Here is a 19365-nt window from a genome sequence, read left to right on the forward strand (position 1 = left end):
TTATTTAAGTATGCGACATCAGAAGCTCTTAATAATCACCTGAGAATAAACATGCTTAAAACGTCAACAAAAATGTTGGTGAGTTATAGGTTTAACCTATATATATCAAATCATAATAATAGACCACAAGATTTCATATTTCAATACACATCCCATACATAGAGATAAAAATCATTCATATGGTGAACACCTGGTAACCGACATTAACAAGATGCATATATAAGAATATCCCCATCATTCCGGGACACCCTTCGGATATGATATAAATTTCGAAGTACTAAAGCATCCGGTACTTTAGATGGGGTTTGTTAGGCCCAATACATCTATCTTTAGGATTCGCGTCAATTAGGGTGTCTGTTCCCTAATTCTTAGATTACCAGACTTAATAAAAAGGGGCATATTCGATTTCGATAATTCAACCATAGAATGTAGTTTCACGTACTTGTGTCTATTTTGTAAATCATTTATAAAACCTGCATGTATTCTCATCCCAAAAATATTAGATTTTAAAAGTGGGACTATAACTCACTTTCACAGATTTTTACTTTGTCGGGAAGTAAGACTTGGCCACTGGTTGATTCACGAACCTATAACAATATATACATATATATCAAAGTATGTTCAAAATATATTTACAACACTTTTAATATATTTTGATGTTTTAAGTTTATTAAGTCAGCTGTCCTCGTTAGTAACCTACAACTAGTTGTCCACAGTTAGATGTACAGAAATAAATCGATAAATATTATCTTGAATCAATCCACGACCCAGTGTATACGTATCTCAGTATTGATCACAACTCAAACTATATATATTTTGGAATCAACCTCAACCCTGTACAGCTAACTCCAACATTCACATATAGAGTGTCTATGGTTGTTCCGAAATATATATAGATGTGTCGACATGATAGGTCGAAAGATTGTATACGTGTTGATGGTATCTCAAGATTACATAATATACAATACAAGTTGATTAAGTTATGGTTGGAATAGATTTGTTACCAATTTTCACGTAGCTAAAATGAGAAAAATTATCCAATCTTGTTTTACCCATAACTTCTTCATTTTAAATCCGTTTTGAGTGAATCAAATTGCTATGGTTTCATATTGAACTCTATTTTATGAATCTAAACAGAAAAAGTATAGGTTTATAGTCGGAAAAATAAGTTACAAGTCGTTTTTGTAAAGGTAGTCATTTCAGTCGAAAGAACGACGTCTAGATGACCATTTTAGAAAACATACTTCCACTTTGAGTTTAACCATAATTTTTGGATATAGTTTCATGTTCATAATAAAAATCATTTTCTCAGAATAACAACTTTTAAATCAAAGTTTATCATAGTTTTTAATTAACTAACCCAAAACAGCCCGCGGTGTTACTACGACGGCGTAAATCCGGTTTTACGGTGTTTTTCGTGTTTCCAGGTTTTAAATCATTAAGTTAGCATATCATATAGATATAGAACATGTGTTTAGTTGATTTTAAAAGTCAAGTTAGAAGGATTAACTTTTTTTTGCGAACAAGTTTAGAATTAACTAAACTATGTTCTAGTGATTACAAGTTTAAACCTTCGAATAAGATAGCTTTATATGTATGAATCGAATGATGTTATGAACATCATTACTACCTTAAGTTCCTTGGATAAACCTACTGGAAAAGAGAAAAATGGATCTAGCTTCAACGGATCCTTGGATGGCTCGAAGTTCTTGAAGCAGAATCATGACACGAAAACAAGTTCAAGTAAGATCATCACTTGAAATAAGATTGTTATAGTTATAGAAATTGAACCAAAGTTTGAATATGATTATTACCTTGTATTAGAATGATAACCTACTGTAAGAAACAAAGATTTCTTGAGGTTGGATGATCACCTTACAAGATTGGAAGTGAGCTAGCAAACTTGAAAGTATTCTTGATTTTATGTAACTAGAACTTGTAGAATTTATGAAGAACACTTAGAACTTGAAGATAGAACTTGAGAGAGATCAATTAGATGAAGAAAATTGAAGAATGAAAGTGTTTGTAGGTGTTTTTGGTCGTTGGTGTATGGATTAGATATAAAGGATATGTAATTTTGTTTTCATGTAAATAAGTCATGAATGATTACTCATATTTTTGTAATTTTATGAGATATTTCATGCTAGTTGCCAAATGATGGTTCCCACATGTGTTAGGTGACTCACATGGGCTGCTAAGAGCTGATCATTGGAGTGTATATACCAATAGTACATACATCTAAAAGCTGTGTATTGTACGAGTACGAATACGGGTGCATACGAGTAGAATTGTTGATGAAACTGAACGAGGATGTAATTGTAAGCATTTTTGTTAAGTAGAAGTATTTTGATAAGTGTATTGAATTCTTTCAAAAGTGTATAAATACATATTAAAACACTACATGTATATACATTTTAACTGAGTCGTTAAGTCATCGTTAATCGTTACATGTAAGTGTTGTTTTGAAACCTTTAGGTTAACGATCTTGTTAAATGTTGTTAACCCAATGTTTATAATATCAAATGAGATTTTAAATTATTATATTATCATGATATTATCATGTATGAATATCTCTTAATATGATATATATACATTAAATGTCTTTACAACGATAATCGTTACATATATGTCTCTTTTAAAAATCATTAAGTTAGTAGTCTTGTTTTTACGTATGTAGTTTATTGTTAATATACTTAATGATATGTTTACTTATCATAGTATCATGTTAACTATATATATATCCATATATATGTCATCATATAGTTTTTACAACTTTTAACGTTCGTGAATCACCGGTCAACTTGGGTGGTCAATTGTCTATATGAAACATATTTCAATTAATCAAGTCTTAACAAGTTTGATTGCTTAACATGTTGGAAACATTTAATCATGTAAATATCAATCTCAATTAATATATATAAACATGGAAAAGTTCGGGTCACTACAGTACCTACCCGTTAAATAAATTTCGTCTCGAAATTTTAAGCTGTTGAAGGTGTTGACGAATCTTCTGGAAATAGATGCGGGTATTTATTCTTCATCTGATCTTCATGCTCCTAGGTGAACTCGGGTCCTCTACGAGCATTCCATCGAACTTTAACAATTGGTATCTTGTTTTGCTTAAGTCTTTTAACCTCACGATCCATTATTTCGATGGGTTCTCCGATGAATTGGAGTTTTTCGTTGATTTGGATTTCATCTAACAGTTAGTGAGATCTTCTTTAGTAAAACATTTCTTCAAATTCGAGACGTGGAAAGTGTTATGTACAGCCACGAGTTGTTGAGGTAACTCAAGTCGGTAAGCTACTGGTCCGACACGATCAATAATATTGAATGGTCCAATATACCTTGGATTTAATTTCCCTCGTTTACCAAATCGAACAACGCCTTTCCAAGGTGCAACTTTAAGCATGACCATCTCTCCAATTTCAAATTCTATATCTTTTCTTTTAATGTCAGCGTAGCTCTTTTGTCGACTTTGGGCGGTTTTCAACCGTTGTTGAATTTGGATGATCTTCTCGGTAGTTTCTTGTATAATCTCCGGACCCGTAATCTGTCTATCCCCTACTTCACTCCAACAAATCGGAGACCTGCACTTTCTACCATAAAGTGCTTAAAATGGCGCCATCTCAATGCTTGAATGGTAGCTGTTGTTGTAGGAAAATTCTGCTAACGGTAGATGTCGATCCCAACTATTTCCGAAATCAATAACACAAGCTCGTAGCATGTCTTCAAGCGTTTGTATCGTTCTTTCGCTCTGCCCATCAGTTTGTGGATGATAGGCAGTACTCATGTCTAGACGAGTTCCCAATGCTTGCTGTAATGTCTGCCAGAATCTTGAAATAAATCTGCCATCCCTATCAGAGATAATAGAGATTGGTATTCCATGTCTGGAGACGACTTCCTTCAAATACAGTCGTGCTAACTTCTCCATCTTGTCAACTTCTCTTATTGGCAGGAAGTGTGCTGACTTGGTGAGACGATCAACTATTACCCAAATAGTATCATAACCACTTGCAGTCCTTGGCAATTTAGTAATGAAATCCATGGTAATGTTTTCCCATTTCCATTCCGGGATTTCAGGTTGTTGTAGTAGACCTGATGGTTTCTGATGTTCAACTTTGACCTTAGAACACGTCAAACATTCTCCTACGTATTTAGCAACATCGGCTTTCATACCCGGCCACCAAAAATGTTTCTTGAGATCCTTGTACATCTTCCCCATTCCAGGATGTATTGAGTATCTGGTTTTATGAGCTTCTCTAAGTACTATTTCTCTCATATCTCCAAATTTTGGTACCCAAATCCTTCAGCCCTATACCGGGTTCCATCTTCCCGAATATTAAGATGCTTCTCCGATCCTTTGGGTATTTCATCCTTTAAATTTCCCTCTTTTAAAACTCCTTGTTGCGCCTCCTTTATTTGAGTAGTAAGGTTATTATGAATCATTATATTCATAGATTTTACTCGAATGGGTTCTCTGTCCTTCCTGCTCAAGGTATCGGCTACCACATTTGCCTTCCCCGGGTGGTAACGAATCTCAAAGTTGTAATCATTCAACAATTCAATCCACCTACGCTGCCTCATATTCAGTTGTTTCTGATTAAATATGTGTTGAAGACTTTTGTGGTCGGTATATATAATACTTTTGACCCCATATAAGTAGTGCCTCCAAGTCTTTAATGCAAAATCAACCGCGCCTAATTCCAAATCATGCGTCGTATAATTTTGTTCGTGAATCTTCAATTGTCTAGACGTATAAGCAATCACCTTCGTTCGTTGCATTAATACACAACCGAGACCTTGCTTTAATGCATCACAATAAATCACAAAATCATCATTCCCTTCAGGCAATGACAATATAGGTGCCGTAGTTAGCTTTTTCTTCAATAACTGAAACGCTTTCTCTTGTTCATCATTCCATTCAAATTTCTTCCCTTTATGCGTTAATGCAGTAAAGGGTTTTGCTATTCTGGAAAAGTCTTGGATGAACCTTCTGTAGTAACCAGCTAGTCCTAAAAACTGGCATATGTGTTTCGGAGTTTTCGGGGTTTCCCACTTTTCAACAGTTTCTATCTTTGCCGGATCCACCTTAACACCTTCTTTGTTCACTATGTGACCGAGGAATTGAACTTCTTCCAACCAAAATGCACACTTTGAAAACTTAGCGTACAATTCTTCCTTCCTCAATACTTCTAACACCTTTCTCAAATGTTCACCGTGTTCTTGGTCATTCTTTGAGTAAATAAGTATGTCATCAATGAAAACAATGACAAACTTGTCAAGGTATGGTCCACACACTCGGTTCATAAGGTCCATGAACACAGCTGGTGCATTAGTTAAACCAAATGGCATGACCATAAACTCGTAATGACCGTAACGTGTTCTGAAAGCAGTCTTTGGAATATCATCTTCTTTCACCCGCATTTGATGATACCCGGAACGTAAGTTAATCTTTGAATAAACAGACGAGCCTTGTAGTTGATCAAATAAGTCGTCGATTCTCGGTAGTGGGTAGCGGTTCTTGATGGTAAGTTTGTTCAACTCTCGGTAGTCGATACACAGCCTGAATGTACCATCTTTCTTTTTGACAAACAAAACAGGAGCTCCCCACGGTGATGTGCTTGGTCGAATGAAACCACGTTTTAATAGTTCTTGCAGTTGGCTTTGCAGTTCTTTCATCTCGCTGGGTGCGAGTCTGTAAGGAGCACGAGCTATTGGTGCAGCTCCTGGTACAAGATCTATTTGAAATTCAACGGATCGATGTGGGGGTAATCCCGGTAATTCTTTCGGAAATACATCGGGAAATTCTTTTGTAATGGGAACATCATTGATGCTCTTTTCTTCAGTTTGTGCTTTCTCGACGTGTGCTAGAACAGCATAGCAACCTTTTCTTATTAGTTTTTGTGCCTTCAAATTACTAATAAGATGTAGCTTCGTGTTGCCCTTTTCTCCGTACACCATTAAGGGTTTTCCTTTTTCTCGTATAATGCGAATTGCATTTTTGTAACAAACAATCTCTGCTTTCACTTCTTTCAACCAGTCCATACTGATTATCACATCAAAACTCCCTAACTCTACTGGTATCAAATCAATCTTAAATGTTTCGCTAACCAGTTTAATTTCTCGATTCCGACATATATTATCTGCTGAAATTAATTTACCATTTGCTAATTCGAGTAAAAATTTACTATCCAAAGGCGTCAATGGACAACTTAATTTAGCACAAAAATCTCTACTCATATAGCTTCTATCCGCACCCGAATCAAATAAAACGTAAGCAGATTTATTGTCAATAAGAAACGTACCCGTAATAAGCTCCGGGTCTTCCTGTGCCTCTGCCGCATTAATATTGAAAACTATTCCGCGGCCTTGTCCATTCGTGTTCTCCTGGTTCGGGCAATTTCTAATAATGTGGCCCGGTTTTCCACATTTATAACAAACTACATTGGCATAACTTGCTTCGACACTACTTGCTCTGCCATTACTCATTCCGACACCATTTGTTCCTTTTGTTCTATTAACCCCTGGTCCGTAGACCTCACACTTCGCCGCGCTATGACCATTTCTTTTACACTTGTTGCAAAATTTGGTGCAGAACCCCGAGTGATACTTTTCACACCTTTGGCATAGCTGCTTCTGATTGTTGTTGTTGTTGCGGTTATTATTATTATTGGGATGATTGTTGTAGTTGCTGTTATTGTTGTTGTTATTGTTGTTGTTGTTGGGCCATTTGTTGTAGTTGCGATTGATGTTGCGATTGTTGGGATAATTGTTGCAATTATTGTTGTAATTGTTGTTGTTGTTGTATTGGTGATTCTTATCACCGTTTTTCTCCCACTTTCTTTTGACTTGCTTCACATTGGCCTCTTCAGCAGTCTGTTCTTTAATTCTTTCTTCAATCTGGTTCACGAGTTTGTGAGCCATTCTACATGCCTGTTGTATGGAGGCGGGCTCGTGTGAACTTATATCTTCTTGGATTCTTTCCGGTAATCCTTTTACAAACGCGTCGATCTTCTCTTCCTCATCTTCGAATGCTCCCGGACACAATAGGCACAATTCTGTGAATCGTCTTTCGTACGTGGTAATATCAAATCCTTAGGTTCGTAACCCTCTAAGTTCTGTCTTGAGCTTATTGACCTCGGTTCTGGGACGGTACTTCTCGTTCATTAAGTGCTTGAATGCTGACCACGGTAGTGCGTACGCATCATCTTGTCCCACTTGCTCTAGATAGGTATTCCACCATGTTAACGCAGAACATGTGAAGGTATGCGTAGCGTACTTCACTTTGTCCTCTTCAGTACACTTACTTATGGCAAACACCGATTCGACCTTCTCGGTCCACCGTTTCAATCCGATCGGTCCTCGGTTCCATCAAATTCCAAAGGTTTGCAGGCAGTGAATTCTTTGTAGGTGCATCCTACACGATTTCCTGTACTGCTAGATCCAAGGTTATTGTTGGTATGTAGCGCAGCCTGTACTGCGGCTATGTTTGAAGCTAGAAAAGTACGGAATTCCTCTTCATTCATATTCACGGTTTGTCGAGTAGTCAGTGCCATTTCCTTCAAAATAGTCAAATGGAACAAGTTAATCATACAGAATATTAAGAGTAGTTAATAGTATTTCGTAGCATAATATGAACTCATTTATAAAAGCTTTTTCTTCATATTAGCGTTTTATAAGTTTAAATTCGGGTAGTACCTACCCGTTAAGTTCATACTTAGTAGCTAATATACAATTCAACTACTACAATTCTATATGAAAAACTGATTATAATAATATTTCGCGTTCAAACTTTTACACAATATTTTACAAACTTACAATACCGCTTATTTTACATATAGCATGAAATATAGCACACAATAAATTTGATACAAGATGGTTGTGAAGATAATTCTAGCTAGTACACAAGTCGTTCAGCAAAGGCAATAAAGACACGTAATTCATACGTCCAGAAACAAGTCATGCATTCTGGTTTTACTAGGATTACTTCCCATCCTTGGTCTTGTGGAACATAACCGTTATGGCCGTTGATAAGACAGCGTGTTGTAACGTCGTCAAAGGGACGAGGGTTACGTAATGTCCAACAGTCCCATAACAATCTAAAAACCTCATTTCTTACCCTAATTACCGACTCCGTCACTTGTGGGAACGTTTTGTTTAATAGTTGTAGCCCGATGTTCTTGTTCTCACTTTGGTGAGAAGCGAACATTACTAATCCGTAAGCATAACATGCTTCTTTATGTTGCATGTTAGCCGCTTTTTCTAAATCACGAAGTCCAATATTCGAATATATTGAGTCAAAATAATTTCTTAACCCATTGCGTAAAATAGCATTTGGGTTCCCCGCAATATATGCGTCAAAGTAAACACATCGTAACTTATGGATTTCCCAATGTGATATCCCCCATATTTCGAACGAAAGCCTTTTATAAACCAAGGCATTCTTGGAACGTTCTTCGAATGTCTTACAAACTGATCTCGCCTTAAATAGTTGTGCCGAAGAATTCTGACCGACTCTAGACAAGATTTCATCAATCGTGTCTCCGGGTAGGTCTCTTAAAATATTGGGTTGTCTATCCATTTTGTGTTTTTATACTGTAAAATAGACAAGAGTTAGATTCATATAAAAAAAATACTTATTAATACAAGCAATTTTTACATATATCATAAAGCATAAGCACACTATATTACATATATTACACCACACGAATACAACTATCTTATTCCGACTCGCTTGTTTCTTCTTCTTCGGTTTTGGTTCGTTTTGCCAAGTTTCTAGGGATATATGATGTTCCCCTAATACGAGCCGTCGTTTTCCACATTGGTTTAGAAAAACCTGGTGGTTTAGAGGTTCCCGGGTCATTGTTACAACTTAAGGACTTCGGGGGTTAACGATACATATAAAGTTCATCGGGGTTGGAATTAGATTTCTCTATTTTTATGCCCTTTCCCTTATTATTTTCTTTTGCCTTTTTAAATTCAGTTGGGGTAATTTCTATAACATCATCGGAATTCTTGTCGGAATCCGATTCATCGGAGAATTGGTAATCCTCCCAATATTTTGCTTCCTTGGCTGAAACACCATTGACCATAATTAACCTTGGTCGGTTGGTTGAGGATTTTATTTTACTTAACCGTTTTATTATTTCCCCCACCGGTTCTATTTCTTCATCCGGTTCCGATTCTTCTTCCGATTCCGATTCTTCTTCCGGTTTCGACTCTTCTTCCGGTTCCTCTTCGGGAACTTGTGAATTAGTCCACGAATCATTCCAATTTACATTTGACTCTTCATTATTATTAGGTGAGTCAATGGGACTTGTTCTAGAGGTAGACATCTATCACATAATATCAAACGCGTTAAGAGATTAATATATCACATAATATTCACATGTTAAAAATATATAGTTTCCAACAAAATTTGTTAAGCAATCATTTTTCAAGTAAACACGGTCGAAGTCCAGACTCACTAATGCATCCTAACAAACTCGATAAGACACACTAATGCAAAATTCTGGTTCTCTAAGACCAACGCTCGGATACCAACTGAAATGTCCCGTTCTTATTGATTAAAAACGTTCCATATTAATTGATTTCGTTGCGAGGTTTTGACCTCTATATGAGACGTTTTTCAAAGACTGCATTCATTTTAAAACAAACCATAACCTTTATTTCATCAATAAAGGTTTAAAAAGCTTTACGTAGATTATAAAATAATGATAATCTAAAATATCCTGTTTACACACGACCAATACATAATGGTTTACAATACAAATATGTTACAACAAAATAAGTTTCTTGAATGCAGTTTTTACACAATATCATACAAGCATGGACTCCAAATCTCGTCCTTATTTAAGTATGCGACATCGGAAGCTCTTAATAATCACCTGAGAATAAACATGCTTAAAACGTCAACAAAAATGTTGGTGAGTTATAGGTTTAACCTATATATATCAAATCATAATAATAGACCACAAGATTTCATATTTCAATACACATCCCATACATAGAGATAAAAGTCATTCATATGGTGAACACCTGGTAACTGACATTAACAAGATGCATATATAAGAATATCCCCATCATTCCGGGACACCCTTTGGATATGATATAAATTTCGAAGTACTAAAGCATCCGGTACTTTGGATGGGGTTTGTTAGGCCCAATAGATCTATCTTTAGGATTCGCGTCAATTAGGGTATCTGTTCCCTAATTCTTAGATTACCAGACTTAATAAAAAGGGGCATATTCAATTTCGATAATTCAACCATAGAATGTAGTTTCACGTACTTGTGTCTATTTTGTAAATCATTTATAAAACCTGCATGTATTTTCATCCCAAAAATATTAGATTTTAAAAGTGGGACTATAACTCACTTTCACAGATTTTTACTTCGTCGGGAAGTAAGACTTGGCCACTGGTTGATTCACGAACCTATAACAATATATACATATATATCAAAGTATGTTCAAAATATATTTACAATACTTTTAATATATTTTGATGTTTTAAGTTTATTAAGTCAGCTGTCCTTGTTAGTAACCTACAACTAGTTGTCCACAGTTAGATGTACAGAAATAAATCGATAAATATTATCTTGAATCAATCCACGACCCAGTGTATACGTATCTCAGTATTGATCACAACTCAAACTATATATATTTTGGAATCAACCTCAACCCTGTATATCTAACTCCAACATTCACATATAGAGTGTCTATGGTTGTTCCGAAATATATATAGATGTGTCGACATGATAGGTCAAAACATTGTATACGTGTCTATGGTATCTCAAGATTACATAATATACAATACAAGTTGATTAAGTTATGGTTGGAATAGATTTGTTACCAATTTTCACGTAGCTAAAATGAGAAAAATTATCCAATCTTGTTTTACCCATAACTTCTTCATTTTAAATCCGTTTTGAGTGAATCAAATTGCTATGGTTTCATATTGAAATCTATTTTATGAATCTAAATAGAAAAAGTATAGGTTTATAGTCGAAAAATAAGTTACAAGTCGTTTTTGTAAAGGTAGTCATTTCAGTCTAAAGAACGACGTCTAGATGACCATTTTAGAAAACATACTTCCACTTTGAGTTTAACCATAATTTTTGGATATAGTTTCATGTTCATAATAAAAATCATTTTCTCAGAATAACAACTTTTAAATCAAAGTTTATCATAGTTTTTAATTAACTAACCCAAAACAGCCCGCGGTGTTACTACGACGGCGTAAATCCGGTTTTATGGTGTTTTTCGTGTTTCCAGATTTTAAATCATTAAGTTAGCATATCATATAGATATAGAACATGTGTTTAGTTGATTTTAAAAGTAAATTTAGAAGGATTAACTTTTGTTTGCGAACAAGTTTAGAATTAACTAAACTATGTTCTAGTGATTACATGTTTAAACCTTCGAATAAGATAGCTTTATATGTATGAATCGAATGATGTTATGAACATCATTACTACCTTAAGTGCCTTGGATAAACCTACTGGAAAAGAGAAAAATGGATCTAGCTTCAACGGATCCTTGGATGGCTCGAAGTTCTTGAAGCAGAATCATGACACGAAAACAAGTTCAAGTAAGATCATCACTTGAAATAAGATTGTTATAGTTATAGAAATTGAACCAAAGTTTGAATATGATTATTACCTTGTATTAGAATGATAACCTACTGTAAGAAACAAAGATTTCTTGAGGTTGGATGATCACCTTACAAGATTGGAAGTGAGCTAGGAAACTTGAAAGTATTCTTGATTTTATGTAACTAGAACTTGTAGAATTTATGAAGAACACTTAGAACTTGAAGATAGAACTTGAGAGAGATCAATTAGATGAAGAAAATTGAAGAATGAAAGTGTTTGTAGGTGTTTTTGGTCATTGGTGTATGGATTAGATATAAAGGATATGTAATTTTGTTTTCATGTAAATAAGTCATGAATGATTACTCATATTTTTGTAATTTTATGAGATATTTCATGCTAGTTGCCAAAGAATGGTTCTCACATGTGTTAGGTGACTCACATGGGCTACTAAGAGCTGATCATTGGAGTGTATATACTAATAGTACATACATCTAAAAGCTGTGTATTGTACGAGTACGAATACGGGTGCATACGAGTAGAATTGTTGATGAAACTGAACGAGGATGTAATTGTAAGCATTTTTATTAAGTAGAAGTATTTTGATAAGTGTATTGAAGTCTTTAAAAAGTGTATAATACATATTAAAACACTACATGTATATACATTTTAACTGAGTCGTTAAGTCATCGTTAGTCGTTACATGTAAGTGTTGTTTTGAAACCTTTAGGTTAACGATCTTGTTAAATATTGTTAACCCAATGTTTATAATATCAAATGAGATTTTAAATTATTATATTATCATGATATTATCATGTATGAATATCTCTTAATATGATATATATACATTAAATGTCTTTACAACGATAATCGTTACATATATGTCTCGTTTAAAAATCATTAAGTTAGTAGTCTTGTTTTTACATATGTAGTTTATTGTTAATATACTTAATGATATGTTTACTTATCATAGTATCATGTTAACTATATATATATATATATATATATATCCATATATATGTCATCATATAGTTTTTACAAGTTTTAACGTTCGTGAATCACCGGTCAACTTGGGTGGTCAATTGTCTATATGAAACATATTTCAATTAATCAAGTCTTAACAAGTTTGATTGCTTAACATGTTGGAAACATTTAATCATGTAAATATCAATCTCAATTAATATATATAAACATGGAAAAGTTCGGGTCACTACAATATGCATTATGTTAATGTCGGTTACTAGGTGTTCAATCCATATGAATGAATTTTAAACACTTGCGAGTGTATGATTATTGAATAAATGAAATCTTGTGGTCTATTAAAATTATGGAAATGATTGATTACGATAAACTAATGAACTCAGCAACCTTTTAGTTGACACTTGAAAGCATGTTTATTCTCAGGTATTAAAGAAATCTTCCGCTATGCATTTGCTCATTTTAGAGATATTACTTGGAGTCATTCATGACATATTTCAAAAGACGTTGCAGTTGAGTCGTTGAGTTCATCAAGATTATTATTAAGTCAATTATAGTTGGATATATTATGATATGGTATGCATGCCGTCAACTTTCGATGTAATGAAAGTTTGTTTTTTTTTAAAAACGAATGCAATGTTTGTAAAATGTATCATATAGAGGTCAAGTACCTCGCGATGTAACCAAATGTAATGTATTCCTCCAGATGGATTAGGACGGGTCATTAAACTTGAGCTATAACATTCTTAAGTCAAAGATTAAAGCCGTTTTACCGAAAAATATTCATTTTGTTCAAAACGTATAAAATAAGAGAATTCAAAGATTAAGCTACATTTTCATGAGCAAACCAATGATATCTTCATTTGAACTAGTTTAAAGGCAATCCTAAGTTGTAACAACCCAAACCAACCCGCGATTAAACCATGTAAAATTACAACAATAAAAAAAAAATTTGCTGAACTGCCACCTGGCGCGGTGCGCCATATAGGCCGCGCGGCGCGCCAAACCTGACTGTCCGGAAAGTCTTTAAATGCGAAAATGTTTGACTAGTTCCCGACGTATTTAGACAAAACGCTTTTAACCGCATGTTCAATATATGAAAACTAGCGCGTTCCATTAATAAAATTTAGTTTACGAAGCGGGGCCCACATCGACCCAAATTACCCTTTAAGTATCAAAATACAATTTTCGACCATAAGACTTTTAATACAAAACAAAGCCGAGCATGGCGATTGGGGATACGCTACCCAATCCTAATAAATCCAAAAGCAAGCTTTCTACGCAAACTATGCAAGTCCTCTAATCCTCGCGCTTACCCGAGCCACCATCCGCATGCAATCTATAAAAAGAGTCAACAACGAGAGGGTAAGCTAACGCTTAGTGAATGATAATATACTACATACATATATATGTATAAAATGGACACGCCACAAAATAACAATTACCGCATACCGAGGCATCCATATATAAAGCACTACACTAAGCATACCGTACGATCTCTAAGCAATGAGCTAAAGATACAACAACAATATAAGTTCACCAACGACGATGTGAACAACGCCAAATAGCTACACCCGGAAGGTTAGCTACAACACAACAATACATTAATATATAACAATATAAACGAACAAGGTTAACACCTTAACCCAATACCGAGAACCAAGTACCACAATGAAGATTGGCCGAACTACACGAGCCTTAGTAATCCGAAACCACACGAGATTACTATCTTCACAACATCGAGGTTGGCCGAACTACACGAGCCTTAGTAATCCGAAACCACACGAGATTACTACCTCAATAAGATGACCGAACTACACGAGTCACCATGAATCCGAACTACACGAGATTCATTTTGATAAGATGACCGAACTACACGAGTCACCATGAATCCGAACTACACGAGATTCATTTGATAAGATGACCGAACTACACGCGTCATCGTGAATCCGAACTACACGCGATTCACTTCTCCAACTCAAAACCCTTCGCCATTGGGGTTATATCATCCACATCACAATCACGTGTGATAGTGTACACACAAAACGTGTACCTCGCCAAATATGGTCAACCAAAACGCACAACCGTACCAATTGGATCTAAACGCAAGTCTATCAAGTCCACCTATATGTGAAGGGGGCTCTATAACCGAGAACCACTTCACCCGACCCGCACCCATCCTACACATACATATGCACATAGGATATTATCACTCACCTTGAAGTCTTGAAGAATGCTTCCAAGTAATCTGCAACTCGTCAATGGAAAGTACCTATTCCATTATCACAAATTCAACAACACACTTAGATTGGATTTACAAACCAACCCAATTCGACACTTAGTGCAAATTTGACCCAAATGCACTACCAAGTACAAACCGCGCCCAAACTAACCGATAATCACTCACACAAGTGAGAATGGTCCTAATATGCCAAATAAACCCGAACTCAAGTGTTAAACACGTGTCATACCCATTTTGACACTTAAACCCTAATTTTGACCCATTAAGTCAAAATCTCACCATTTACAAGTTTTAACACCAAAACACATTTAACTCGGTTAATACTTCAACTTAATCCATTTTAAGTTTATAAACCTCATTAAATCGCCAATTGGGTCATAATCACCACCAAACCCTAATTTGACCCAAAGTCACAATTAGTCAACCAAATAACCTTAAATGGGTTTCAATACTTCCATAATCACTAACTTAAGTGATTAAACTCAATTTCAAGTCCTAAACATGGCCAATTAGTTCACCAACCCAAAATCCACCAACAATTAACAATAAACCCAATTACTAGCATCACTAAACCCATTTCATCATCTAAAAGGGTTTTTCATCAAACTAACTCAAAACCCTAACTTGAATAACAAATCCAATAAATGAAATTCGGAGTTTGAGCTTACCAATACTACCACAACGTAGCTAGGAACGAAAGGAACAACTTTAGAACTCGAGCTTTTGATCAATTCGGCCTCCTTCTTCACCAAAACCCTAAATCTCTCTCTAGAATCTCTCTCTCTCTCTCTAGATAGTTGGGAGTGATGAATGGATGTGAAAATGATCCAAAACTGATCCAAACCAGCTAATGTGACTCACAAATCCGGCCCCAAGTGAAATTACCTAAATACCCTTCATTTAAACCAATTTAAAACAAAGGATTCTGTCAGCGCCAAATGGCGCGGCGCGCCCCAAACCCGCGCGGCGCGCTACCCTACTGAAACAGTTTCTTTTGCATTTTAATTTATATACAATAAAACCCACACCCTTGAACACCATAATACACAAGTATACAAGATAAATATTCGGGTCTTACAACTCTCCCCCACTTAAACTCGATCACGTCCTCGTGATCCTCGTCACTTAACCAAACGGACCACACTCCACGGTCCTCAAACATACGTCCCAATCCGACTTTCCTAGGCAACTCTTCCCAATGAATCACCTCTAACAACCAAAATCGTCGCACGCGATTTAACAAATAACAATCCGAGCACTAAAACCATGCTCAATCCCTCACATCGGGAAACTCAATCAATCTCGAACCAAGATATCAATTTCTTAGCGTACCTTTACCACGGACAACGCTAAAAACAACCAAATATCAACCTAAGGTCAACAACCCGAAACGATGAAGACCGAACCAAATGAACCCTTACGGATTACACCAATCACTAAACATCCATTGTAGTGCGCAATACGACCAATACGCAACTACCGTAACATCATAATCCAACGGCTAGAACCGATAGCGCCCAAAACGACTATGAAAATGCAAAACCCAAGGTGTACGAAATCAACCATCGTCACACCCGTAACAAACATGTGAGCGAAACACGGCTATCGCCTCACTAATCCCACAACATGGTCCTCACGACCCCACCATCGACGTATAAAACGACCGATAGTTCCTGCAACATGGTCCTTACGACCCTACCATTGGTGTATCAAACAACCAATAGATCACACGACACGAAGGCTGGCCGAAAACACACGCGCCCTAGTGAATCCGAACTACACGCGACTCACTACCTTCACCACAAAAACAATCGGGAATGGCCGAACTACACGCGCCATAGTGAATCCGAACTACACGAGAGTCACTATCCCGGAGGAATGACCGAACTACACGAGTCAATTGTGAATCCGAACTACACGAGATTCACTCCTCAATACAATGACCGAAACCACACGAGTCATTCGTGAATCCGAACTACACGAGATTCACTTCCACAACATCGAGGTTGGCCGAACTACACGAGCCTTAGTAATCCGAAACCACACGAGATTACTACCTCAATAAGATGACCGAACTACACGAGTCACCATGAATCCGAACTACACGAGATTCATTCCAATAAGATGACCGAACTACACGCGTCATCGTGAATCCGAAACCACACGCGATTCACAATCTCAACATAGGAATGGTACTCGCATTTCCCACCGGTACTCGCATTTCCCGATAGTGTTACACCATACCGACATAACACTACTCCCTTGATGAAGTCAGCGGACCCCGAAGGTCATGCTCCACCAATCACAACACCGGATGAAGTCAGCGGACCCGAAGATCATGCTTCACCGATCACAACACCGGATGAAGTCAGCGGACCCGAAGATCATGCTTCACCGATATAACACCACGCTCATGATGAAGTCAGCGGACCCCGAAAGTCATGCTCCACCAATCACGTATTCCCATGATGAAGTCAGCGGACCCTAAAGATCATGCTTCATCAAACAACCATACCATAATCGAGCAAGAACCACCTATACCAAACATAGGTACCAAACAATAATTCTCCGCAAGAGAACCCGACACACACCTCCCTTAACCGGAGGATTTCACCTTGCTCGCCAAACACGTCCATTATCTCTCTACGAGATTTACCACGTTACCACCTCAGTGATGATTCAAATCCAAACCATAAGTACAATTTATCCGAAATTGTACTCTACCACAAATCGACCCAACCAGGTCTCGACAACATTTTCCGGATCTACCAATAGCCTCATCCGAAATCTCACACTAAAACTTCCTCGTGCGGGAGCGTAACTCCCCCACTTAGAACCACGTTCCATATCCACAACTCGTACAACCGCACAACGCTACCACAGGTAGACTTTACCAACAATTGGGCTCACACGACCCATTACCACATCTTGCTCCAACCTTGAGCACACGAAGGATTTTAACCAACCCTTAAACACTTTGTACGAAAAGTGTACCGCAACATAATCGGAGTCGAACACCACGCTAGTAGGTATAAAAGAGGCACCTAATGTCGCGTCATAAAGACTCCATTACCAACACACATTGAGATTTAAAACACTCGATCTCAAGGGTTCCAACCAACCGACGAACCTCATGATTCGTCACTTCAACATAAAAGCGAATACGCGCTTAACAACCAAACACCAAAACCATTTCCGTGGCTTGGTAGAAACGTTTCCCAAATACTAAGGAATGCTTGGTTGCACCAAGTCTTACGCCCTTCGCCCGTCAATCAAACATCAACATAGGGTACTTCCATTAGGAACGTCACCCATAGCATAACATGCACAACAAAGGCACGCAACTCAAACTTAAACGGCATTTAATAAATAATCAAAAGACATATTTATCAAAATTAAACGTACCTTAACGTCTCCTGGCCGCACCCGTCCCCGCTAACTTGGGACATTCCGACTTACGATGTCCTTCGTTTTGGCAATTGAAGCACACCATACCATCACCCTTTGGTACCGAACATTCCCAAGACTTGTGACCCCTCACGCCACAATTGTAACATCTAGCCGCACTAGAATCCGACATACCCGTTCGCGTACCACCCGTGCTCACACTCAGACCCTTAGCCCTCTTACTCGGAGCACCATAAGAAACGACCCTTCGCTCACTTGAAGGTTCACCCTTTTTCGATCGTGAATACGACTCGAAACCTCTAGCCAAGTCGAATAATTCCGAAAACGATTTCGCTTGACCCCGGCTAATTTTACTTTTCAAGTCATCATTCAAGGTCCGATAGAAATCTCCCATCAACAAACGATCATTCCCCAAATACTCCGGACAAAAACGAGCCTTCGCCATAAAGGTCTTCTTGAGAGTACTCAAATCCATAGATCCTTGTCGCAAATTTCGCAACTCATTACGCAATTCCCACAAATCGGCCGAAGTCCGGAACTCCTCGAAGAATTCCTCCTTAAAGTCGTCCCACGATAAAGCCATAAACATCTCGCCACCGACAAGATCAATCTTACCATCCAACCAATCCCTTGCCCTACCCCGCAACAAACTCGTAGCGAGTCTCGTCTTTCTCTCGGGAGGGCAATCAATAGTACGGAAACACCCTTCGATGTCCGAAATCCAAGTTGTGCTTACCAAAGGATCCGGCTTTCCATCATACATCGGGGGTTTAGTCCTCATGAAGCTCTTAAGATAACGCTCCATTTCACCACTACTTTGAAGTTCGGAATACCTCCTTTCCATTCTTTCTTCTAACGCACCCATTTGCTCCGCAACGGCGGCCGCAACCCTAGCGTTAAACTCCACGTCATTCGCCTCGGTCTCGTTTCGCGTCGTCATTCTAAAGAATGCAAAATGATTAGTCCACGAACGTGTAAAACCGTACGCACGACACAGTCCCATCTTGCTAAACACTCATCGTACATCACTTGTTAGACACGATTTGCACCCGTAATAAGGTTTGCAAGTTCTTATTACGCACACATGCCGCATCGACTCGTTAGTACAACGACCGTCTCGCTCGATGATATACACAAACATAA

The sequence above is a fragment of the Rutidosis leptorrhynchoides genome, chromosome 3, assembly GCF_046630445.1.
Source record: "Rutidosis leptorrhynchoides isolate AG116_Rl617_1_P2 chromosome 3, CSIRO_AGI_Rlap_v1, whole genome shotgun sequence".
Lineage (NCBI taxonomy): Eukaryota > Viridiplantae > Streptophyta > Magnoliopsida > Asterales > Asteraceae > Rutidosis > Rutidosis leptorrhynchoides.